Source organism: Pongo abelii, chromosome 12 (genome assembly GCF_028885655.2).
Source record: "Pongo abelii isolate AG06213 chromosome 12, NHGRI_mPonAbe1-v2.0_pri, whole genome shotgun sequence".
Taxonomy (NCBI): domain Eukaryota; kingdom Metazoa; phylum Chordata; class Mammalia; order Primates; family Hominidae; genus Pongo; species Pongo abelii.
Window position 1 is genome coordinate 30,143,164 of NC_071997.2, and position 26,527 is coordinate 30,169,690.

The window sequence follows — 26,527 nt, forward strand, 5'->3', positions numbered from 1 at the left end:
GCGCGGGACAGCAGGGTGGCGGCCCGCACTGCGAGGGTCTACACTAGGCGGGGGCGGAAGATTCCTTGTTCCCCCCGAGTGACAACTTTAATGGGACCTCGGCTGGCAGCCTCTAGTCCACTTGCCTCTCCTCTGGGCCGGCTCACCTGGAAGCACAACCCCCCCTCCCCCAGCCCCGGCGCCCAACCCCGACCCTGCGCCCCAGGCCCGACCCCGCCGCGCGTCCCTGGCAGCCCAGCAGAGGCGGCAGCGGCCTGGGGACTCGCGGGTGTCTGCGCCGCCCAGGGAAGCCGGGGGTCTAGGGGTCCGGGGGTCCGTCTGCCTGCGGCGCGCGCGGGGTGCTTGTCCCAGGCTGGGTCGGGGCCAGGAGAGACCCCGCAGGCGGAGGCAGGCGAGGGAAGGAGGAGGAGGAGGAGTGGGGGGGGCGGGTAGGAGGGGGAGGTGGAGAGGGAGGAGGGTGGAGGGAGGAGGCAGGGGAGGAGGCAGAGGCGGAGGCGGCTCTCCCCGCCGGCTCTGCGTGCGGAAGAGTTTGCCGCGCGAGCAGCCGGCCTCTCGCAGGAGCCGAGGGACCCGCGCGGCTGCGGCCCAGGAGCGGCGGCCGCGGAGCCCGGAGACCCGCAGCCGCGGCGGCGGCGGCGGCGGCGGCAGCAGCTAGAGCAGCGCCTCCCGCCGCCGCCCGGGAGGAGCTCGCCGCGCCCGCTCGCCGCCTCGTCTCCCAGCGGCGGCGGGAGGCGCGTCTTCCCGGCCCAGTCCGCGCCCGGCCCCGCGGGGCCGCTCCGGCCCGCTCCGAGGTAAGGGGCCGCGCCTAGGGGCGCGGGGGACCCAGGGTGGGCAGTACGTGCGCGCGGGGTCGCAGGACTCGGTCACCTGCTCGCCAGCGTGGAGGACGCGCGGGGGCGGAGGGGCGCTCAGGAGCGAGGCTGCGCGGCACCGGGACCCCGGACGCGGGGGCGCGGAGAGGTGGGTTCCCCCTCCACAGTCAGGCCGCTGGGGGCTTCGCGTTCTGCAGGAGGTAGCAACCATTGGGCCGGTGGGCTCCGGGCGCGTCTCGACGCAGAAGACAGAGGACTGGGCACCCGAGCCTCGGAATTTGGGGGTCCTCGGAGTGTCTGACAGGGTGGAGAAGGATCGTGCCCCAGGGCAACAGCTTTGGGGATTGCCCGCGGTTGTCTTCGAGACCCATCGCTCGACCCTCCGAAACGTCGGGCGTCCTGGACCCCCGGAGAGTGCGGCGTGCGCGCCCTGGGCCCGCGGTCTCTCGGAGTCCCTGGGTCGGAATTGGTTCCGGGCCGGATTGGGTGCGGAGTCGGTGCCCCCAAAACCCGTGCGCGCAGACAGCGTGCAGCCTGGCTCCTCGCGTCGCTGCCTACCCCCCACCCCAACTCCGGAGCTCCCCAGGTTGGATGTATACGTGTGGTTTTGTTGGGAGATGTGCCCCTTTCCCAGCCGAGGAGGGACGCACCTTTGACCTTTCTAAAGAGCTGGGCAGGTCGGTAACCAGGGAAGGGACAGGCACCACCGGGCTAAATTCAGAACCAGTCCCGCTCCTCTGCTTGCCACTCCTTAATTGCTCAAGGTAAGAAAGTTTGTTTCAGCCCTGTGATTCATAAATAATTAGTAACTAGTTTTGTTGATTAAGCAAGATGGAAACCTTGAATATACACACGCACTTCCACGAAGTCTAAACACTCCCGAGGCTGTGTCCGGGAGGCTTTAGTACGGAAAGTTAGAAGCCCTGGAGTTCAACAGGTGTTCAGGAGGGTCCCGGAGAGGAGTTTCGTCTTTACGCGTTGCTTTGGCATCCACCCCAACTTCATTAAAGTGGTTAGCCTGTTTTCCTACAGGTAAAACATTGAGCACTTATTAAATTAACTTAATCAGCAGAGACGAGCTAAACCGTCTTGATCATTTAGAACCCAAACCTTATTTTCCTTAATAGAAAGGTTTTTCCTGTTTGGACTTCCCAGGTAATTAGTTCTAAAGTAGTTCCCAGCAAGACATCTCTGCCAGCATCTCTCTCTCACTGTAACTTGGTCCCCATCAGTGAATTGACCAACTAATTATGGCTTGCATTAAACACAGAGCTGCCCTCCTTGGGAGGCACTGTTCACATTCAAGCGCACACACTAGCTCCATCTTCCTGCCACTAAGATGTCCTTAAAGGAAAAAGTTTGCCAAAAATAACCCCCAAATAAATAGTGTAATGTTTAAAAGAGTTATCCTGACCTGCGCCACTATTTTACAAAAGCTAAAATTCAGTGTTTCATTACAGCGCTAAACCAGGACCAGTAGAAGTATTGGTATCTCTCAGCAGTCTACTTAAAGATTTAGTTAAAAATAAAGTGTGCAACATAAAGACATTCAGTAATTATCTTCCATCTCACAGAGAGATGTGGAGTGTGGCTTAGAAGAATTGTAAATGCGCTGCTTTTAGCCGTTTTTTTCTTGGAAATCGATGCCTGTATTTATTTGCTGATCTGTCCCACTGTGCGTAAATGTAGAATCGGTTTTATTCTCACTGCTTCCCAGAGGGGCTCCTGTGGAGGTGAAAGAAGGAAATACATTCTAGAGGAAATATGTTATTAGTAAAACGTTACCCCCCAAAGAGTTAAACACGCCAAAAAGAACCAAGTGAGGCTTTACTAATTAGTGGTCTGATGAGGGAGTGTTCAGATGGTGACTAAAGAATTGATCTTTATGTAGAAAACAACAATTGTTTTTAAGCTCATTTGGTTCTCTTAAAACAGTTTGGGCCCTTTAAAAAAATTTCTGGCTGTTTAATAATGCAAATGATGAAAATCATCAAAGATAACACATATAACCTGATGTGTGCCATGTTTAAGTTGAATTCACCTTATTTTTTTGAACAATCTTTCTTAACTCTTGGTGATCTTTATAGCTCACTCAACACTGCAACTTATTAGGTTAAAAACAACGTTAATTTCTTCAGAATAAAATAATAAGGCATGCGTATACTTTTTAATTTAACCATCTTTATATGTTCATTTTTTCAGAGTCTTGCTTTTGAACCTTAAGAACCCAAAGGGCTAAGTCTTCTTTCTTAATTTTTAAAACAAGCATGTGTTTTGTTCTTTACATGAATCGTCGGTTCTCCCAGTGTGATCACGACACTGTCCCATGCTGATTCCATGCACGGTGCAACTCTTTCCCAAGAGAGGTCAGATTTCGAGGTGTTGAAAATAGCCCAGTGACTCAGTATTCTTGGCTGCTTTATGCCAACGGTTTAATTGGCTGCATCATAGCAAGCATCTAATTGAGTTTCACATTTAAATAGTGGATATGGTACTTGGTGCATTATTTGCTTACAGAAGTGTCTGATTAGCATGTTCCTGATCCTCATTCTATTTGTAGCAAAGATGGGAGGTCAGGGACTGTCACATTTCATATTCCCCACAGCATCTCATCCCGATGGGGCCTTGTTCAGAATAGATGCTCAGTAAATAGGTGTGGGAAATGAGCTGAATTGTTGGTGATCACTATCCAAAGGTTAGAAATTTCTGAATGCTAATGGGGTACTTAACTATGAGTAATTCTATTTTAAATCTCAAGGTGATGATGATTAATAGTATCTCAGGGCACTAAATAAACATGTATTAAATATGAGCGTATGTTTAAAGGGGAAATTTTTAATGCAGTCTTTAAGGCACTACTGCTTCTCACTTGAATTCTTTAACTGAGATTAAGGAGTCCTTGGCATTTTAAGCAAAGTCATTTCTTAGGTAAAGTTCCCTCAGAGACCACTTGAACTTTTGCAAGTCTTAAAACAATGGGTGGTTCCATTTGATGGTTCAGAATAGAGAGTGTTGATCCTCTACACTGGTATGAAAAAAACTGTGTTTAAGGAGATGGAGGATGCTGGATATCATAGTGCCTGAGAATCACCTGGGGCCCTTGGCAAACACAGATTCTAACTCAGGACACCTGGGAGAGGACCTTAGCTGCATATCTCACAGCTACCAGCTGCTGCACGCTGGCAAGGTTTTGGGATGCACTGAATCCAGTTCAGCATGTTTACTGAGCATATACCACATAGAGAGCCCAGATGATACAAAAATAAGAAGATGGGTTGTACCTGCCCTTGAGGAGCTAACAAGATGAGGTGGCAGGGAGAGAGAGAGGAATTGTAAACTGAAAATGAGGTTCTGGGATGCCATTCTCCGGGGTGATGGCCAGAAAGGGGCCCAGGAAAGGAGAGTTGCTGGTAGGGCTTCCACATTGCTGACCTTGACCTGTAGTCATATTTGAATGGAGAGCCTTGTGACTTGGCAAGAAATAAAATGCAGAATTTGAAGTCAGACAGGCCTGGGGTAGCCTCCCAGCTCAGCTATGGCAACTTTTAACCTCTCTGAGACTCAGAGTCCTTGTCAGAAAAACAGTGCAAATGATACTTACCTTGCCAAGTTTGTAGGATTACCAGTAAAGGACGTGTGTTAGGCCTAACAAAAGTGATTGCTTTTATTACTGTTGATAGGAGAGAGGAGGCTGGAAAGCAAGGAGGACGAGGAGGTTACTAAAATATGTTCCATGTAGTTCACCAATTAGAGATTCAATTTGGTTAACCAGCAAACCCAAGGCCGGCCGTGGAGAGCCGGGCCAGGGCCGGAGGGCAGGCAGCTGTGGAAGCTAATCAGAGGTAAAATGGCAAATTATTGGGAGCATGCTCATCTCCACCCTCTCCTGCAGTCCCTGGTGTCTGGTTTGCTTTGTTGATAGCCCTTCCTAGGATATTTTCATCTGAAGCTTTTCTTGGTACTTAAGCTGTAGGTTCTGTTGATCAAGACTGCGAGCAGCAATCAAGCGCTCTTTAAAAATGTAGCGGAGAGGACAAACACCTCTCCTCTTTGAGGGGCATTGGTCTGTTCTGTGGTGGGTCACTTTCTAGGATCAAAGCCATCAATCTGTCTTTCCACCATAGTGTGAGTTAACTTGAAACTAGTGCCGGGCATGTTGGAATTCACCTGGGGTGCCTTTTATGCTTCGCACTCTGAGATGATTGCTTCCTCCTGCCGTCTAGGAGAGACGGATATTGCAAGGCAATGGTGTCCTTCACCCTGATATTAGGAGGGGTCACCTGGGTGGCCCTGAAAACACTTCAACCAACATCACTCTGATTTTTTAAAATATATTTTGGGATTCCATTTATTATTTGCAAAGGCGATCTCTCTGCTACCATTTGCCTTCCACGCTCCCTAAAAGTAAATCTTGAAAACCAAGTTCTAAGAGAATGGCAATGGCAGTTTGATGTTTAGGAGGAAGGAAAAGTAGAGGAACCCCGGACCCAAGGCAGGCCTGGGTGAGGGTGGAGACGAGAGAGGGAAAGGAAAGCATCGTCAGGCATGGGAGTACCAGGACGGAAATGGGAGCAGTGGTGGGGGCTGAAGCTGAGAGGTTGGGCCCTAGGACCCAATTTGTGGACTTTGCTGCTTAAGGCCATGGCAGATGATGTTCCCAGACCACTGAAAATCATCCAGGCTTCCAGAAAACACAGGCCCATCTAAAGGCAGACAGGTGACGAGGTGACAGAACCTAGTGGTGTGATTCTTGAGCCTCTTCTGAGCCAAAAATGACATGCACAATTTTATGAATGATATCTGTGTCCCTTGGTGATAAAATATTAAGAGCTCGAGGTCATCTGAAAATTACTGTTTTTTTGTTTATAAAAGTACATAGTTTTTGGAAAAGATAAGAAGGAAAAAACCCCACAATTTCAAGATATATTTTCTGTTCAGTGTTTTTTCTGTGCATTGAAATATTTTTATATTCGTTTATCTTAAAAGGCACATGGATATAATCTCGTAAAAATTTTCAAATAGCACAGAACCATTTCTAGTAGAAAGAAAAAAATTCCCTTCATCCTTGTGGCCTACCCAATAATCATCCCCCTATCTTTTATTTGCCTAGCAGAAACTGGATTTTGTACAGTAGACTGCCAACCCACACCTGCCTCTGGAGGTTTATCAGATTGGCCACTCAACCCTGGTGAGGGTGGGGCTGCTGCCCTTGCCAGTGACTGGCTCAGGGTGAGCATGTGGACCTTGTTCTAGCCAATAAAATGTGAGGGTGGGCCACTGGGAGGCTTCTGGGAAAGTTTCCCTGGTCTCAAAAGAGGCAAGGAAGGAAACAATCCTTTCCTTCCACTGGATGCTGTGATATGTGGCCATAATGCCTGCAAACTGGGCAGCCATCAGCCACCAGAGGGGCTGGGCCAGGTCTCAGCTGACCTGCGGAAGAATGCAAAGGTGAAGAAGGGCGGGGGGCAGGGAGGTCTCCGTGGTGCCCTTGACCTTCTGAATTACACAAAGAAGAGTCTGTTTTTGAACATGTGTGAGATCATGAAACCATTACCAGATGAAGCAAGCTGAGTTAGTTTTTCTGTTGCAGCCAAAAGCATCCCATACTCTCCACTTTTCTCAGGAGGTAATGACTGATAACCATGGGGCATGTTCTGCTAGTCATTTTTGGCATATTTACATATACACACACATATGTACACTTTTAAAAACTAAGGCCGGGTGCACTGACTCACACCTGTAATCCTAGCACTTTGGGAGGCTGAGGCGGGTGGATCACGAGGTCAGGAGTTTGAGACCATCCTGGCCAACATGGTGAAACCCTGTCTCTACTAAAAATACAAAAATTAGCTGGGCATGGTGGCACGTGTCTGTAATCGTGGCTACTCAGGAGGTTGAGGCAGGAGAATCACTTGAACCAGCGAGTCGGAGGTTGCAGTGAGCCAAGATCCTGCCACTGCACTCCAGCCTGGCAACAGAGGAAGACTTTGTCTCAAAAAAATAAAATTAAATTAAAAAATAAAAACAAAAACAACTCATTTTATGTATATTATTTAGCAACTTAATATGGCATGGATTTTTTATGACATATCTTTTTCTTTATTTTTAAAGGCTACAGAGTATTATTCAGAAGTACAAATAGGACGTTATTTAACCCATCCCTATTAATAAACAATCTATTGAGGTGACTGTTACAGTTTTTGTATTAACTTCCTTATCTGTATATCTTTGTGTACAATTTCAAGATTTTCTAGGTCAGGGATTATTAGGATTCCTGGGTAAAGGCACACCTGTTTGAAATATTGATAGATGCTGCCAAATTGGGGGCTAAAAGAGCTATGCCTGTTAACCTCCGCATCTACAGTGTGTAAGGCTGCCTGGTCTCCGTATCTTAACTAACACAAGATATTTTCCAGCTTTTAAATCTTTTTTATGCATTTTCACATGTTTGAGGTAGCACCGTTTATAGTTTTCTATTCTGGTTGTTTGTCTTCACCTGAACATAAGCATTTTTCCATGACATAAACTATTTAAATTAAATTTTATTGGCTACATAATAGTTATACTTGTTTTGGGAGTGTATCGATGGTACATGAAGACACAGAGGGAAATATTTGAAATAGAGGTTGTCTATGAAAATTAAGTGGCTATGATCCACCTTGCAGTAAACCTGAAAGATTTTCTGGAAATGGTGTTGGGAGACACACCCCTCCAGTGATATGTTTCCAAGAAAACCCTGAGAAGATGTCCTTCCAGGCCTTTCTCAATCCAGTCAGATGGTAGGCTGCCCCAAGCATGTCTAAGAAGCTTTGTTGCTTTTAGAATCCTTCAGATTTACAGTCAGACAGGTTCTAAATTCAGTTCTCTGAATGTACAGTAGTTACGTAAACACTTCGTACATTGCATGAGACATAGCTGAAAAGTAAACTTGCTGTATTCTTTTAATTTTTTTCAACTTTTATTTTAGATTCAGGGGATACATGTGCAGGTTTGTTACCTGGGTATATTGCATGATACTGAGGTGTGGGATATGAATGATCCTATCACCCAGGTACTGATGTAGTACCCAATAGTTAGTTTTTCAGTCCTTATCCCCTGGTTCCCTGCTCCCTCCAGTAGTCTTCAGTACCTGTTGTTGCCATCTTTATGTCCACAAGTACCAATGTTTAGCTACCACTTATAAGTGAGAACAGCAGTATTTGGTTTTCTATTTCTGCATTAATTCACTTAGGATAATGGCCTGCAGCTGCATCCATGTTGCTGTATAGGACATGGCTTCATTCTTTTTATGGCTGCATAGTATTCCATAGTATATATGTAACACATTTTCTTTATCCAGTTCACTGTTGGTGGGCATCTAGGTTGATTCCATGTCCAATAGACATGGACATGGAATCACAATTGCTCTTGTGAATAGTGCTGTGATAAACATGTGAATGCATATATCTTTTTGGTAAAATGATTTGTTTTCTTTTGGATAGATACTACTATCAGTAGTGGGATGGCTGGGTCAAATTAGTAGCTCTGTTTTAAGTTCTTTGAGAAAGCTCCAAACTGCATTCCACAGTGGCTGAACTAATTTACATTCCAATCAACAGTGCATTAGTGTTCTCTTGTCTCCCCAGCCTTTCCAGCATGTGTTTTTTGACTTTTTAGTAATAGCCATTCTGGCTGGTGTGAGATGGTACCTCATTGTGGTTTTGATTTGCATTTATCTGATGATTAGTGATATGGAGCATTTTTTCATGTTTGTATGTCTTCTTTTGAGAAGTGTCTGTTCATGTCTTTTGCCTATTTTTAAATACAGTTTTTGTTTTTTTGCTTGTTCGGTTGTTTAAGTTCCTTATAGATTCTGGATATTAGACCTTTGTTGAATGAGTAGTTTGTAAATATGTTCTCCCATTTATGTAGGTTGTCTGTTTACCCTGTTGATAGATTCCTTTTCTGTGTAGAAGCTCTTTAGTTTAATTAGGTCCCACTTGTTAATTTTTGTTTTTGTTGCAGTTGCTTTTGAGGACTTTCTTTCCCATGGCCAGTGTCCAGAGTGATGTTTCCCAGGCTTTTCTCTAGGATTCTTATGATTGAAGTCTTACATTTAAATCCTTAATTCATCTTGAGTTAATATTTGTATATGGTGAAAGGTAGGGGTCCAGTTTCATTCTTCTGCATATGGCTAGCTAAATATCCTAGCCCCATTTACTGAAGAGAGAGTCATTTCCCCATTGCTTATTTTTGTCGACTTTGTTGATGCTCAGATGGCTGTAGGTGTGTGACTTTATTTCTGAGTTCTCTATTCTATTCCATTGGTATATGTGCCTGTTTTTGTACCAGTACCATGCTGTTTTGGTTACTGTAGCCTTATAGTATAGTTAGAAGTTGGGTAATATGATGTCTCCAGCTTTGTTCTTTCTGCTTAGGATTGCTTTAGCTATTCAAGCTCTTTTTTGGTTCCCTATGAATTTTAGAAGAGGTTTTTCTAGTTCTGTGAAAAATGACATTGTTTGTTTGATAGGAATAGCATTGAATCTGTAGATTGCTTTGGGCAGTATGGGCATTTTAATAATACTGATTCTTCCAGTCCATGAGCATGGAATATTTCTCCATTTGTTTCTGTCATCTATGATTTCTTTTAGAAGTGTTTTATAGTTCTTATTGTAGAGATCTTTCACCTCTTTGGTTAGCTGTATTCCTATGTATTTTATATTTTAATGGCTGCTGCAAATGGAACTGTGTTGTTTTTTGTTTGTTTGTTTGTTTGTTTGTTTTGAGACAGAGTCTCATTCTGTCACCCAGGCTGGATTGCAGTGGCGCAATCTCAGTTCACTGCAACCTCAGCCTCCTGAGTAGTTGGGACTACAGGCACGCACCACCACGCCTGGCTAATTTTTGTATTTTTAGTAGAGGTGAGGTTTTGCCATGTTGGCCAGGCTGGTCTCAAACTCCTGACCTCGAGTGATCCGCCCGCCTGATACCAGCACTTTGGAACTGTGTTCTTGATTTGGCTCTCAGCTTGGACGTTATTGGTGTGAAATAATGTAGAAATGCTACTAATTTTTGCACATTGATTTTGTATCCTGAAACTTTATCGAAGTCGTTTGTCCATTCTAGGAGCCTTTTGGTGGAGTTTTTCAGGGTTTTCTAGCTGTAGAATCATATCAGCAGCAAAGAGAGGGAATCTGACTTCTTCGTTTCCTATTTGGATGCCTTTACTTTCTTTCTGTTACCTGATTACTCTGACTAGCACTTCCAGTACTATGTTGAATAGAAGTGGTGAGAGTGGGCATCCTCATCTTGTTCCAGTTATCCAGGGGAATGCTCTTAAAACATTTTCAATTCTGCTAGAGAAGAGAGGAAAGCAAATGAAATGGACAAAACTCATAAGAAATGTTAATCACCCTTCAGGCAAGGGCACATTTGAAAATCACCACTCTTGGGCGTGGACCTCTGATCATCCTTCTACTTCCTTACTCCTAAGTGATAGTGCATAGCCCAGGAACACCCACCACCTGCTGTCCTCCAATAGGAAAGGAAAAGGCAAGATGACAAAAGAAAAAACCTTCTCAGAGTCAACAGAGACCACACAAGAAAAAGATACCTTGAAAGCAAAAACAACCTATCAGTAGACTTCCTGGGGACATCATGAGGCAGCCAGCATAGCTGTTTGGTCTTTGTTGCATGCATTGAGGCATCCCAAATATCCTAACGTGAATAGAATTATTAGTCATCAAACTACATGCAATAATGTGACAGGTGGTAGAAGAAACTTTGAGACCACCAAGAAATGAGATTGCCTCTATTTTTTATTAATTTTTATGAATGCCTATATTTTTTGGCATACAAATGCAAACATTTGTTTTCTCCTTAATTCAGATGGGTTAACTCCATTTCTTTTTTATTTTATTTTTATACTGTAAGTTCTAGGGTACATGTGCACAACGTGCAGGTTTGTTACATATGTATACATGTACCATGTTGGTGTGCTGCACCCATTAACTCGTCATTTACATTAGGTATTTCTCCTAATGCTATCCCTCCCCCTCCCCCGACCCCACAACAGGCCCCGGTGTGTGATGTTCCCTGCCCTGTGTCCCAAGTGTTCTCATTTTTCAGTTCCCACCTATGAGTGAGAACATGCGGTGTTTGGTTTTCTGTCCTTGCGATAGTTTGCTCAGAATGATGGTTTCCAGCTTCATCCAACCCAGCAGCTAGCCATGGTTCTCCGACATGGGCTGGAGTCCTTTTGGAGTATTTTCACAAATATTCCCCATCAGTAGAAGTCAGATCTGTCTTTAGGGTTATATAGAAACATCCATCCATTATTTTTTCAATCTCAGAACTTTTTTTTCCATTATCCATCATGGAGGGTGAAGACCTTTTAGAAGCAGACAGCATCATAGGTCCACAGAGGTCACGGGACAAACAGTGCTGATCACTGCCTGTTGACGAAGTGTTGACAGTAAGGGAGGGGAGGAAACATTTTCTTGTAGCTGGAGAGGTTTTTTGAAGAGATGGGTTGGAATGAGGACAAAGGGAAGCCAGTCTGGCTACTACGTTGATCTACCAAATCTTGTGTTTGGGCTGGGCACAGTGGCTTATGCCTGTAATCCTAGCACTTTGGGAGGCTGAGGCAGGTGGATCACCTGAGGTCAGGAGTTCAAGACCAGCCTGGGCAACATGATGAAACCCCTTCTCTACTAAAAATACAAAAATTAGCCGGGTGTGGTGACAGCTGTAATCCCAGCTACTCGGGAGGCTGAGGCAGGAGAATCACTTGAACCCAGGAGGCAGAGGTTGTGATGGGCTGAGATTGCGCCACTGCACTTCAGCCTGGGCGACAAAGCAAGACTCTGTCTCAAAAAATAAATAAATAAAAATAAAAATAAATTGTGTGTTTGCCACGTCAGCACTTCAGTTTGTGTTGTCTGCAAAAGACATGGCATACAGTATCATCAGTTACTGCAAAAGATGCCTAATTCCCTGGAGATCAAGATCTAATAACAAATAGGAGGAAAACTTTAAACCCCAAGTTGTGGGGTGTGTGGTAAGGTGGGGGTGGATGTGTCAGCTGGAACCTTGCTGAGAACGATTGCTGTGTAGCTCTGTCATCTCAGCTCATCTGATGACCAAAAGCAGATGGAAGTTTTTATGTGACCTCTCCAAGGACTTCTTAATGGTCAGAGAGAATTTTCCTTTTATGGCCTCCCCCCTTTCCCCTTCATAGCATTGTGGGAGAGAGAGATTCATTCACAGCCAATTTGCATGGCAATTTTGTAGAGGTTTTATGATCTGTCAAGCAAAATAAAATCTTCTTTACTTTCATTTGATCTGAGAAGGCACCACTTTTGGAAACTCTGTCCAGGGGAAGCACAGGACCCCTGGATTTGGAGTTCAAGGTGGCCTTGATGAAAATAGACCTCTATCCTGCATTTTACATCTCCTTCCTGGCTTTTCCATTCTCTCAAACCTGCAAACCCATACTCTTTTTTGCCTTCGTTTGCTGTCATTTACTCCCTAGCATGCTGATTCTCAGCTGCCAGGGCCCCAAGTCCTTAACTTGCTCTCCAGTTATTCCTGGGATGCTTCCTGGCAAGGCTCTAGCTGCTGGCATCATTGCTCTTGTCCTGATGTGTATGTGTGTGTGAGTCTCATGACCAAGCTGGGCTATCCTTGGGCCTGCGATCGCCGCTGAATGCCCTGCATCTCATGTAGGGTAGGCACATCGGCATTCTATCACATTCTATGGAGAAAATGAGAGAAGAACTGTGCTGGTTCCTGACTGCCAGACAACAGATATGAGCCCCTCAAAGAGAGTCTCAGGAAACTCACAGCACCCTGAGCCACCTGTATCTCCCTTCTCGCCCTGGAAAGGTCATTCATCATCCTCATCCCCTGATTTCTATAGAAACCTGCTCCAAGCACTTACCTGGCGGTTGCCATGCTGCACCTGCCCTGGCAATTGTTGGCTCCTCCTCAGCCAGAGCCTGCTGCTATTGCTGTACCAGTTCAGGGAGTCGTGTTCCTGGTGCTCTGTGAAAAATGGGGATTTCTTGGGCAACAAGGTGGTGCGCTCCAGTGTGCGCCATATCTGTTTGGGCTTGTACTGTTTGGTATATACACAGTCCCTCAGTGGGAGTTGTTGGTGAGTCTTCCAACTGTGCAATAGGTTTCTCTCCTCTCGCCATGCCTGGTCTAGTAGCATTCTCACCAGAAGAACGTTGCTGCTAGCCCGCTTAAGAGACCTGGATAGGCCCCTGCCTGGCAAAGACCCAGGAAACAATGGGGGTGCCTAGTGCAGGAGACACCATGCTTAAATTTTAAAAGGAATAGTTAATTCTTCTTGGGCTCCCAGTTTCTGGGAAGCTGTGCTGTGTTTGCATGAGTTAGCTGTCCAAAGTGGTCAGCTATCTAACCTCTCCGTACAAAATCTCCTTATGTTTCCCTCGTGCCATGTGTCTAAGCACATATCTCTATGAAGCAACGGCATCTCGTTGCCCATTTTGTACTTCTTTGGGTGGTATCATTCGGATGTGCTTCCCTGAGGCAATGTCTGTGTTTTCTAACAGCTCAGACTTTGGCAGCTCTTGCATCTATTGCAGCCTGTTTATATGAGACACCTATAAAAACATTCAGCCTGCGCCACGGGTGTGCCAGCAGCGCCCTATGACCTGATTTTAAATCACAGTGTGTGAGTGGCCATCGCCGTATGGGACAGGGCACTTTTAAATGGTGTAACGAGGACAGCGCGTGGCCCATAGCAGAAAGCTTTGACACCCTGATATGGTCACTGTGACCAAGTGACCTTGGCAAGTTGCATAAACCCCATGACTCAGTTTCTTCATCTGTGAAAGGGAGATATTGATACTCAGGATGAGAATCAAGAGGAGAGAATGCTTGTTAGAGTTTCATAAAAATGAAAAGTACTGCTATTGATTTATTTTGCGCTGTGACCAGTTCACTCAAACTCTTGCACACCCAGCTGGGTAAATGCCAGCCTCAAGGTGTTTTCTTCTTGAATGAAGTACTTGGTTTTTTCAGACAAGGTACATTCTAGCAATTAAAACTCCAACATATCCCAGTGTTCTCTTGAAAGCTAACATGAAGTGGGGGAGGTGAATACTTCAACTCTAGAAGCCAAACATTCAGAATGTCTTGGCAGTTGCTTGGGGCTGCACGGTGTGCTTTTGAAAGCTTTTGCCATTTATAAGAGCAAAGTACCCTGATAACCTTTTGTGTCTGGGATTTCAATCCAAATCAAATAGCCTCTGTGTATCCCATGGATTCTGAGATTTTTGTGGGATGTGTGGGGCTGTTTTGCCATGATGAATGTGACATACGCTACTTGGAGTGGCCTTTCGTTTTTTTTTCTAAAGAGGCTTGGCTTGCAGAATGGAGGCTCGGCTCCCACAGTTGTTAAAGGATCCTATTGTTTGTCTCCTATGTCAGGATCCCCTAAAGAATAAGGATCACCTGGTTTTCAATGGAACCAGGAGTTTATTCTTCAGATTGGAGACACACTCCCAATTCTGGTTAATAAGTTGGTTTTGAGGTGGAAGGAAAGAACCCTAGTGATCATCTGTTACAACGTGGTGCACCTTTTCCAGGTAAAAACTAGAGGCTCAGAAAGCAAAGAGGCCTTTGCTGAGTCCTGGAGCTTGCCCGGCACCGAACAGACCAGCCGACCGCTTCCTGGTGGCTCAGTGCTTCTCTTTCTCTGATGAGCCCTGAAGAAGCTTCCTCACCTGGAGAATCGGGTTTCTCAGGCCCTGCTTCCAGAGAGTCCATAAGAAAGAGGCTTTCTGGGCTCAGCCGGCGCACTCTCCACCCAGAGGTTTTGGGAGGGCCACGCCACAGGCCAACTACCCACTCTGCCTGAATCGCCTTATCTCTCCGCGTGCTCTCCACAATCTGCTCTCTGCCGTGAGTAGCATAAGATAAGGAAGGCTGGGTGCTAGAGGCAGCTGGTTACAGGGAGAAACAAGGACAAGGATGGACACGGACCGTCCACTTGACTTCTGGGAACCAGCTGACTCTCTTAGGTGCGGACATCTGACTTTTTTCAGATAAACAGACTGAACGCACAGAGCTCATTCATGCCTATGAAGGAGACTAAACTGCCTACTTACTTGACCAACTTTTAATAGTGCTTCTCATGTATGCCAGGCGGGGTCAGGGTCAGCTGCAGGATTTTCTCACCCGTACTTTTTAATCCCATAACATTGCCATCCTTGGCCATCCCTTTATCATTTTTCTTTTCTTTTTTTTTTTTTTTTTTGAGATGGAGTCTCACTCTGTTGCCCAGGCTGGAGTGCAGTGATATGATATTGGCTCATTGCAACTTCCACGTCCCAGGTTCGAGCCATTCTCCTGCCTCAGCCTCCCAAGTAGCTGGGATTACAGGCACCTGCTACCATGCCCAGCTAATTTTTTATTTTTTATTTTATTTTTTGTATTTTTAGTAGAGACCGGATTTCACCATGTTGGCCAGGCTGGTCTCAAACTCCTGACCTCAAGTGATCTGCCTGCCTTGGCCTCCCAAAGTGCTGGGATTACAGGCATGAGCCACCGCGCCCAGCCTGTTTATCATTTCTCCATAACAATTTAGGCAACGTAAAAATATCGTCAGGTCCGAGGATCATTTGGGAGGGGGGACCCTGTGTTCGACAGTCATCGTTATAGACACGAGTTTGCTCATTTGCTTTGACAGCAGTCACTGGAGGGAAGCACTATGCTCTTCCCATTTTCCATACAGGCCACCGAGGCGCAGATAAATTAAACGACTGGCATGAGGACAGTCAGAACAGGAACTTGAATTTCACTGTTTAGAGAAGAACCAGAAATAGAACAGCTCGTTTTTATTTACTTTTTCTGAAATGTTGCTTTGAAGAAAATAGGATGTGTGTAAATCAAATCCAGCATCTGAACCTGCGTTCTTTAGCTTCAGCAGGTTTTTCTTGAGCAGGAGGTCGCCATGCGGCGGCTGGGTGCATGCCGGGGTAGGAAACCACTCCAGTTTGGTGTCCGTGCTCGACTCCACCCTTCGGAGGAGGAGGCTGTGTGTGAAAGGGTACAAAAGAGGAATGCTTGCAGGAAAATCTTTTTTAGGACAAAATCATTATTCTGTTCCTTGCTGTCTTTTAGTAGCGAACCAGCTTTCCAAAATTGTTTCTCTGGCTGTAATAAGGATTGTTAAATCAGGACACTCATTATGTCTCTCCTCATTTTGGAGTCAGGTACATCTTTCTTCAGCTGAGCTTAACCTAGAAGCTAGCATGGAAAGGTAGGGGTCACCTGGACCACATTTGTAAAACAGCTTTTCACCTGGGTCTCATCATCCCGGGCCTGGAAAACCCGAGATGGACTGAATTTATGGGGGAGCCTCCTAGGAGTCACTCAGGGTCACCCCAAAACATATCCTCCTGCCCCCTTCCCCTCCACACCTGAGCACAGACCTCAGCGCTCAACGTAATATAAAGGAAATACATGCAAGCAAGATATTACCGACTTTTGAGTAACAGGATTTTCTAAGTCATTGTTCCTCAGTTTGACTCCTGGGGAGTGTCTCCGTAGTGATCCACTTAACTAATTAAGGGCAGTTCAGAGCATCCTAACCCCACTCCCGCCAACAGCCTTGGTTGTAAGCAGGGATGCCAGGCTCTCTTTGCAGCATGGCAGTGAGGAGCCCGCTTAGGTTACTTCCACTTTGTCTACCTTCCTGCTGCCACGGTTTATGAAAACAGAAGCAAAATCTGAACATACGCATCAATAAAGTAATTTGATTGACATACACACACAAAATCAAATTTGCCCTAGCGACCTTACTTCGATGTGTACCACCCCCATACCAGAGAGGTGGGATCAGCCACCCAGTGCCTTCTCAGAATAAGCGTATTACCCTGACCCGAGCCATTTCTGTTTTGTTCTCTTCTCCCCACCTGGAATCCTTGAATAACATCTGTCTGAATTATTCTGGGCTGTATATCATTTCAGAGAGTTCTAGGAAACAACACTGAAACTGATTTAGGAAGGCTTTTCAGCTGGAAGACATGGCCACTCAACGCCTGCACCTGGGGACAGTGGTGGTAGGGGAGGGTGAGGTTGGGATGACCTGTTGTAGGACCAACCATGGAATAACAGGGTCAGGAGTTAACGATTCAAGGGGTACCTCCGAGTTCCCATTATGCAGGTCAGGGGTGGCTCTACCGAGTGAATGCCCTTCTTCTGTTTTCCGTACGCACGGAACTTTTGCATCTTGGTTCCAATGCCTCCCTGGGTTCTATGGCATTGTAGCTTTGCCCTTCGTGAAGGCAAGTCCCCGGGCCACATGTATAATGTTGGAGGAAAGAGGTATACAGGGTTTGGGAGGAATGGGGTTTTCCTCCATTTTCCCAGATAGGGAAATGTGTGGTCAGAAATATGAAAGAACTTGGAAAAGAACATGAGATGAGGTCTGTGAATTGTGAAACATGGTGCTCCTCTTAGTTCTGGGGCAGATTTTTCAGGATCAAGAACTGAAACCAAGAATACCTTTGAACACTTTAGTGTGGCTCATCTGGTGGCCACACTCACATTGCTATTTCCAGTAAATTACATCGCTTACAGACACTAGAGCCATACAGCAGCAGGACCCCATCCTTCCAGAGTTATTAGTGTTCTAGGACAAATCTAGTATCCCAAGGAGATTTTCTTTCAGCTAAAGCAGAAGCCTGAATTCACTTGAGTTCAGGCAGAATAGATAATTCATCCACATTACTTGAGGCCCCAGATGGATCTATCTGACAGTCTAAAAGTTAGATTGTAAAAGGCCATATTGATTCTAATATCTTATGCTCTTTCTTATACCTAACTAGGGATTACCATTTTTATTTATTTTGGTTTTTTGAGGTGAATTTTCGCTCTTGTCACCCAGGCTGGAATGCAATGGTGCGATCTCGGCTCACTGCAACCTCTGCCTTCTGGGTTCCAGCTATTCTCCTGGGATTACAGGCATGCGCCATCACGTCCAGCTAATTTTGTTGTATTTTTAGTAGAGACAGGGTTTTGTATTTTTAGTAGAGACGAGGTTTCTCCATGTTGGCCAGGCTGATCTCGAACTCCTGACCTCAGGTGATCCACCCGCCTTGGCCTCCCAAAATGCTGCGATTACAGGCATGAGCCACTGTGCCTGGCCTGGATTGCCATTTTTAGACACACAGTTTACCTTTTAATTTTGCACTGTCCTGTTTTGATAACTACCTGGAAAATATTTGGGGTTAGCTGCTAATCTGATTGAAGATAAATGGAATTTTCCTCAGATTGGTCTTTTTGCCCTTTTCAAGCTGAAGTAAAGAACAGTTGGGCATATGCTGGGAGGAGGAGATATGGAAGAGAGACACTGTTGTCCTCAACTGTGATTCTAATCCAGGAAGTGTTCTTTAGAGAGGAGGGTCAGGGAATGACAGAGCTGGACGAGACCTTAGAGGTCAGGAAGCCAGCACCATCATTTTACAGAAGGGGAAACTGAGGCTGAGGCTCATCAGTGGCAGAGCCCAGGGTGGGAACAGGTTTTCAGCCTTCTGTCATGAGGTCACCATCTGCCTTTCCACCTCATTCTCTGCAGCACCCTTTCTTTCTTGCCCTACCTGTCTTTCAGTGGCAGTGTTAATTATTTTAGACACAAGAACACGATGGTAGCTGTGACATCAGAAAATGACGATCTTTCAAGGCCTGAAATTGTCATCCCTGGGTTAGCTTTTTTTTTTTTTTTTAATAATTCCCCTAAGTCAGATGGGTTATAATAAATATTTAAGATTTGCTTTTCATGAATATGTGTGCTGATTTAATTTTTCCTGAAGATTTTTTCTTTTTTATTTGAGACAGGGTTTTGCTCTTGTTACCCAGGCTGGAGTGCAGTGGTGCAATCTCAGCTCACTGCAACCTCCACCTCCTGGGTTCACACGATTCTCCTGCCTCAACCTCCTGAGTAGCTGGGATTACAGGCACCCACCACCATGCCCGGCTAATTTTTGTATTTTTAGTAGAGAAGGGGTTTCACCATGTTACCCAGGCTGGTCTCGAATTCCTGTCCTCAGGTGATCTGCCTGCCTCGGCCTCCCAAAGTACTGGGATTACAGGTGTGAGCCACCATGCCTGGCCTTTCTCTTGAAGATTGATTTGCATAGTCAGTACGCTGAGATGGAGAGAGCAGGACACCGGGGTCAGAAGACCCCTGGTCTAGGCCCTTTTAGCTGCAGGGAAGTGACTGACTTTACATCCTCTGAGAAATTGAGATAACAAGGCCTGCCTTCTCAAAGGGGTGTTCATAATAATTGGAGGAGATAACGAGGGTGAATTTGCTTTGAAAATTGTTAGTACTGCTTAGAAAGTTTAAGGGGTGCTTTGTTCCATTGCTTTGGATCAGTTATTTTTTAATATACAGAGAAGAGATTAAATTTTAGAAATAAATATTAAATGTATATTTACAGTTGACCCTTGAACAACAGAGGTTTGAACTGTGTGGAATCACTTATATGCAGATTTACTTTCAATAAAAGTTAGAGTGAGTGAGTGTGCCTGACTCTCCTGCCTCCCCTTCCCTTCCTCCGTCTCTCCCACCCTTGAGACAGCAAGACAAACCCCTCCTTTTCCTCCTCTTCCTCCTTCTTAGCCTACTCTACGTGAAGATGATGAGGACGAAGACTTGTTTTGTTGTTGTTGTTGTTGTTTCTGAGACAGTCTGTCTCTGTTGCCCAGGCTGGAGTGCAGTGGCACGATCTTGGCTCACTGCAACCTCCACCTCCCGGGTTCAAGGGATTCTCCTGCCTCAGCCTCCCGAGTAACAGGGACTACAGGTACCTACCACCATACCCAGCTAATTTTTGCATTTTTAGTAGAGACAAGGTGTCAGCATGTTGGCCAGGTTGCTCTCGAACTCCTGAGCTCAGGTGATCCGCCTGCCTCAGCCTCCCAAAGTGCTGGGATTACAGGTGTGAGCCACCGCGCCTGGCCTGAGAATGAAGACCTTTACCTTGATACACTTCCATTTAGTGAAGAGTAGATAGATTTCCTCTTTCTTATGATTTTCTTAATAACATTTTTTCTCTAGCTTAGTTTATTTTAAGAATATGGGGTATGATATATATATAAATGAAATATGTGTTAATTGTTATCAGTAAGGCTTCTGGTCAACAGTAGGTTATTCATAGTTAAGTTTTGGGGGAATCAAAGGTTATATACTCAGATTTTCAACTTCATGAGAGTTGGTGCCCCTGAACCCTGCATTGTTCAAGAGTCAGCCATATTTCTATCCAGATTATTTTTGTAATCCTTCGAATTTTTTATGCTTTTATTTTATTTTTATCAAAAATTGCTGCCAGGCATGTCTAGAGCTTTTGTTTCATATCAGTTAGGAATATTTGTGCTTCACTTGTGAAGTCCATCTTCTTCTATAGATACTCTTAGAACCGTAAACAGCTACTCTATGTTTAAATAATATTTTTTTCTTTTTGATGGAATTTAGGATTAACTTGAAAATTGCTCATTGTTAGTAGATGCAGAGTGTGTGAAGGCAGATTTTTCTCATCTATATTCAGGGAATTTTATGCATTACATGAACAGCAGATGTTAGTGGCATTACTCTGTTCACCTCTCCAGGCCCCGGGGCCTCTGCCCATACTGTTACTGCTGCCCTGGAACACCCTTCCTTCAATGGTTGCTTGCCAATTCTTGTTCACCCTTTCAGACAGCTCTGGCTTCTAAGAGCCTGCCCACAGGGGTCGGATGTCTATCCTCTGGGCTCTGACAGAGACTCCTGCATGTCTGTTACATGGCAGTATCTAGATTTTACAGTTCCAAGGTTACTGGTATGGCTGTCTCCTTCACTTAACTACAGCTAAGACTGTAGGTTCCCGGGGTGGGGACCACATGTTTTTTCTCCTGTCTTTTAGGAGCTGCTGTAGAGTAGACTTGCTCCATCCATGTTTATTGAACTGCACTGAAGGACAGGAAGCCTCTGTTCATTTGAATGGAGACCCATCTTTTAAAATTATTCATTTTAGGTCCTTGAGATGCACCATTTTATTAAATCCACTGTGTTCACAGATCCGGGTTCCTCACAACCCTCTAATGCAACCTTCTGGTAGCCGCTTTATACCCCGGACAATCTTCTCTCCACAGCCCCCATTTTTTTTTTTTAATCTTAACCCCCACAGCAACCTGATGTTCCTGAGGCTTTGTTTGGAGTTTAGAATCTGGAATTCCAGAGTCGATCTGTCAGAGAACATCAGATGCCTGTGAAGTCATCAGTTTCACGGTGGGGCAGGGAACATTGAGAACCATATCCATCAGAGAAAGTCACATGTGCAAAGGGAAAGAGCAAGGGGCAAACAGCAGTTTGATTCCATTTTAGTTTAAAAAAATGGAAAGGTGAAAAGAATGATCTGTCTAAAAATAAGCACGAGGAAGTCTAGAACACGGTGCTTACCAGTCAAGTTTGGAGTCAGGCAGCCAGGGTTTACATCTCTGCTCCACTTCTGATTAGCTGTGCAACTTAGGAAAGTGGCTTCAGTCCAGGTCTCCATTCCTCCTCTGTACAGTGGGGATAATTGCAGGATCTGCTTTAGGTTGTTGTTCTGAGGATTCACGGAGACAACATATGCAGAGCCCTACGGCTGTGCCTGGCATGTAAGCAAACAGTGCCTATTACTTGTGACTGTTCAGTTTTCTAGACTGGGCGCAATGGCTCACACCTGTAATCCTAGCACTTTGGGAGGCCAAGGCAGGTGGATCACCTGAGGTCAGGAGTTCGAGAGCAGCCTGGCCAACATGGCGAAACTCTTTCTCTACTAAAAATAAAAAAAAATTAGCCAGGCGTGGTGGCAGGTGCCTATAATCCCACCTACTTTGGAGACTGAGGCAGGAGAATTGCTTGATGAACCCAGGGGGTGGAGGTTGCAGTGAGCCGAGATTGCGCCACTGCACTCCAGCCTGGATGAAAGAGCGAAACTCCATCTCAAAAGAAAAGAAAAGAATTTTCTACAGTGACTGTGTATGCCCATGCCGAATATACCTGTGAAAAATTTGGAGAAAGTGTTAAAGAAAACAAGCGTAATCCCTATTTGTGTGCCTAAGATCTTGCTGTGGGTCTGTGTAGAGTGGCCAGAGGGGCTGGTGACTAGTTGATGTGACCAATGACTAAAGATTAGAACATTCGATAACCAGACTGACACTCCAGAATTCCATCTACACACACATACATACACACAAACACATTTACACATACACATATACAAACATGCATATACACGTACCACATGCATACATACCTGCATATGTGTATATACATGCACACATATACATATGCATACATATGCATACACACACATGCACAAATACATGTATATACCCACAGAAAGACACATACATATGCACATACACGCACAGCATATACACATGCACATATGTGCGTGTACACAAATACATGTAAAGGTGCACACATATAACTGCACACGTATGTGTGCATACCATATACATAAGTGCATGTGCACACACACGCATATGCACACACAAATATAGACACACAGAAATACACACACATGCACAGCATATTCACATCCACATATGCATTCACACAGTACACATATACACACATGCATGTATGCACACCATACACGTGCACATACATGTTCATGCACGCACGCACACGCGCGCACACACACACACACACACACACTTAAGCCCCCAGGTGCCAGGAAGACTGGAGCACTGTCTTCCTAGGTATTTACATGTCCAAAGGGATGAAGCCCAGATCTTAGAGACAATTCTAGGTCATAAAAGCCCAGACTCATGAGGCTTTCTGACCCCTGGAGATATTTTATTTATACTTTAAAAGGTCGGGGTAAGAACCCAGGATCCTTTCCATCCCATCTCCAAGGAGCTAAAGGTTTCTCTCCCTTCTTTCTCCTTGGGGAAGGAGACGGCTACTCCTGCACATAAACAGAATGCATTGTGCGCCATCCTTTGTCAATGGGAGCTAGTCTGTGCCCACATAGAAAGTTTCCTTCAACTGTCATCACCTTGCCTGTGGTCTGGGTGTGGGGGCTGGTGCTGCAGTTTCTCTGGCTGTTAGTCAGGGTGTGAGTGTCAGTAAAGAAAGGACCCTGTTCCCTGACCCAGCTGCCTCCTCTTTCTGCAGTATTCACTTATATAAAGTCCTTAGTCGTGCAAGGTGGGCAGCATCTCAGACCCTACACAGTTTCACAAAGCGGGTCCGTATAACTGAGCACTTCGCTGGCCTAGAGAAACCTGTGTCCTTGTCTCTGGGATGTGTTTGAGGAACTGGACAACAGGTCAGTACAGCCCACAGGTGCATCTTTGAGAACAGGAGGCTCCATGTGGCCCCACCAGTGTTCCTTCTTTTAGCAAAGACATTCAGTGCCTCAACAAACAGCCAGTTTTTATACATTGTGGCTGGATTCTTTTTACAGAAAAGTACAGTTCTATCATAATGAAGTGATTCTGTCCTAAGCTGTTCCTGAGAGGAGTAGAAAATGTTGGGATCGGCCAGGTGTGGTGGCTTATGCCTGTAATCCCAGCACTTTGGGAGTCTGAGGCGGGCAGATCATGAGGTCAAGAGATTGAGACCATCCTGGCCAACATGGTGAAACCCCATCTCTATTAAAAATACAAAAATTAGCTGGGTGTGGTGGTGCATGCCTGTAGTCCCAGCTACTCGGGAGGCTGAGGCAGGAGGATCACTTGAACCCGGGAGGCAGAGGTTGCAATGAGCTGAGATCGCACCACTGTACTCCAGCCTGGCGACAGAGTGAGACTCTGTCTCAAAAAAAAAAAAAAAAAAGTGCTGGCATCTGTTCCTTGGTGTCCCCACTTTTGGTCAGCCTCACCTGGGAATTTCATACATTTTCTGATCAAAATCCAAAGTCTCTGCTTTGCTTGAGCTGTAATCATTGGCAATAAAGCCTCCCCCGCCCCGAACACTGCACACACGTTAAAATCAGATTACAGCCAAATAGCAATATAGTTTTGGGGGTTGAGGGGGCAGGTAAGAAGCAGATTTTTAGATAAATAGGGAATCAGAACCTCCATTATGGGAAGATGTTTTGATAGCCTCAGGTAAAAGTCTGCTTAGAAAAATTTTCACTGTAAGTTTTCAGTATGTTTTGAGATAGTTTGTCCTATGTACTGATATTTGTTCATTGTTGAATTGGCTCTGACCCTTGTTTTCTGTTAGTTAACACTTATGTTAAGCAGAAGAAACATAAAATGCTTTCCACACTTCAATGTTCACTTTAACGTTTTCTTGATTAAGAAAAATTTCCATTTATCTTAAGGAAGTAGATGACATTTATAAAGAGATCTAAAGGATCTCTTTATAAAGGAAAATGGATGAGGTTTAGAAAGGACTCTGGCATGAAGGAATAATTCCTTTTCAGAGTGTCCTTTATCTCACCCATCAATCAATTGTTCAGATGGTTTGGAAAATGAGAAGATGGTGTCCTGATAAGCCATTCCAGAACTAAGGAATTCCAGCACCCATGTCCTCCGTTTGCTCAGAAGGAGACAGAAATGGAAGATTCCAATGATTAGATACTCCAAGAAGAGATGAGAAGAGAAACGGTGGTGGAGATGCCCGCCCTGATAGGGCCGGGCTGCCCATAGTACACAGACTCCCAGGGCCCTGTCAGCTCTCACTGTCTGCAGGTTCACAGCCTGGCCACCCAATTTCTCCTTCAATACTGACCCAATTAATATAGGGTTTGTGTCATCATCCCCATAGTTAGTGAAGTAATTTATCTACCCAGCAATCACCATGCCCAGCTCTTTGCTGGGTGTGGGGTACCACTGAAGGGGGACTCCATGGGGTCAAGGGGAGGCTCGGGGCTCAGAAGGACCCTGGGGACCCTTACCCAGGATGTTGGGAGAGTCAGGGGTTCTGATCAGCAAGTATTTTGATAAATCTCCTTAACCATATATTTTATACTTGGAACACCAATTTTCAGAGAATTAGAAGAAATAAGTATACATAAATGTTACAGAAAAGTTCACCTTCCTTTGCTCAGTTAGCCTCCAGTGGTACCGAGGAGGAGGGGCCCATGATTCTGAACAGTTTTCTGCATGATTCCCCACCAGCTCTGCAGGTATAAAAGGTGTAGGGTACCACACTGATGTGCATCGACTGCAGAGTGCATTTTGAAACAAACCCTTAATATTAATTTTTCTTTTTCATTTAGCTCTTATGTCACCAGATGAATATAGGGGAACATTTGGTTGTTTGAAATCTGGATCAGTGAGTATTTCATATTGATGCTGTCCGGATGAGTCATACTTACTACTAGAAAGTGAGATGAGAGTGTTTTGTGATCGTTCATACAGGTCGTGTATAGTTGCACCTCTTTCCAGAGCAACAGTTGACTCTTTCACTGAAATTAATTACTTTTCCTCATGCCACTTTCGTTAGAGAAGGAGATAGAGAGTCAAGGATGAGGAAGGGATGAGAGACATTGTACTGTGGGAATAAACAAAGACCACCCAAATGAGAACAAGCAGAGGTCAATTCATCCAGAGCTTGCACTAGTGAGGGTGTCAGCCACCAGCACTTGTGTTTGGCAGAGACTTAGAGGCAGGCAGGGGGTGGGAAAGCCTCACAGTGGAAAGAAGGGAAGGCTCCAAGCATGCCCTGATTGAAGGCTGTTGGCATGGGGGAGCTGCAGGTAACTAACTAGAAATGGGGCCTCCTGTGTGATCAGTTAGGGGAGCGTGTTTGGCTCTCTCTGGTTGGTTCTAAGTTGGAAGCAGTGGATCGGTGTGGAATTAGGGCAGCTGTCATTTATTAATCAACTCCTGGCCATTTGGGGCTGATCATTATAGTTTGGCTTCGTGGATGGTGGCTGCAGATAGAGGTCTGACTTCTTCCAAGTCTGACTTGGAGCAGGCTGGCTCCATGCTGATTATTGTAGATGAGGGGCTGGCTTCCTGTACAGGTTGCTGCAGGCTGGGGATCAGGTTCTGTTTTTACATATGGTCTGTCCACTGTCCATTTGCACATTCAGTCTCTCAGTGCCAAGGTAGTGCTGGCTAAGAACAAACAACAGACCCAGCACACCGGTTGGCATAGGCTAGCATGGGAGCCACCCAGCCGGATAGCTGACTAGATGCACTCAGGCACCCACGCTGCTCCGGGTGGATGCCAGCTGGGGCCACACTGCAGCCATCCAATGTCAGCCCTGGTGGGCAGTTTCGTACTTGGCCATGGGGCTTGTTGACAGTGCAGTGTCTTTGTGCTGGGAGCTCTTAACTGCCTTCCTTCAATTTGGGATTCACATCAGAGAACTGCTTCTCTGAGAGGCATGCTGTTTTATTGGGCAGGGCAGCTCTAGCTCAGATTTTAGCCCATTTTTGTTAGTGACCAGCTGTCTTTGTCATCTAGGGACTCCCCTGACAGTAAAAGATTCTCCTGCATGTCATCATGCCCCTGTTCTCAGCTCTGACCTGGTTCCTCACCATAGCAGAGGGTTTTCTGGTCAGGAATGGATTATTCCAAACCACTCTGGAATTTCTGTAGGAACCGACCCCTCCTTCAGTCAGTTTCTTGCCACCCCTGCAAGTTCAATGCTGTAGCTTCCCCGCCCTGGGTGCGGTGTCAGGGCCCGAGGTGAATGGAGACAGTGCCCAAATGGCTTCGCCATGTGGACCAGCCCTCGGTGCCCACGATTTCAGCACCT

At 45.6% G+C, this 26,527-nt stretch overlaps 1 protein-coding gene across 6 annotated transcripts in view; it reads left to right on the top strand.

Moving 5' to 3' along the window:
- Positions 1–515: 515 nt before the first annotated feature.
- The window catches only part of NPAS2 (neuronal PAS domain protein 2), a 179,818-nt gene continuing 153,806 nt past the window's right edge, over positions 516–26,527 (top strand). For 3 of the 6 annotated variants that reach the window (XM_024242243.3, XM_024242242.3, XM_054547826.2), the window contains exon 1: positions 662–791. The gene's annotated coding sequence lies outside the window, so the exon portion shown is untranslated. Of the gene's footprint in view, positions 792–26,527 lie in introns of all 6 variants that reach the window. The other 3 variants (XM_024242240.3, XM_063713529.1, XM_024242244.3) reach the window with 3 other exon arrangements.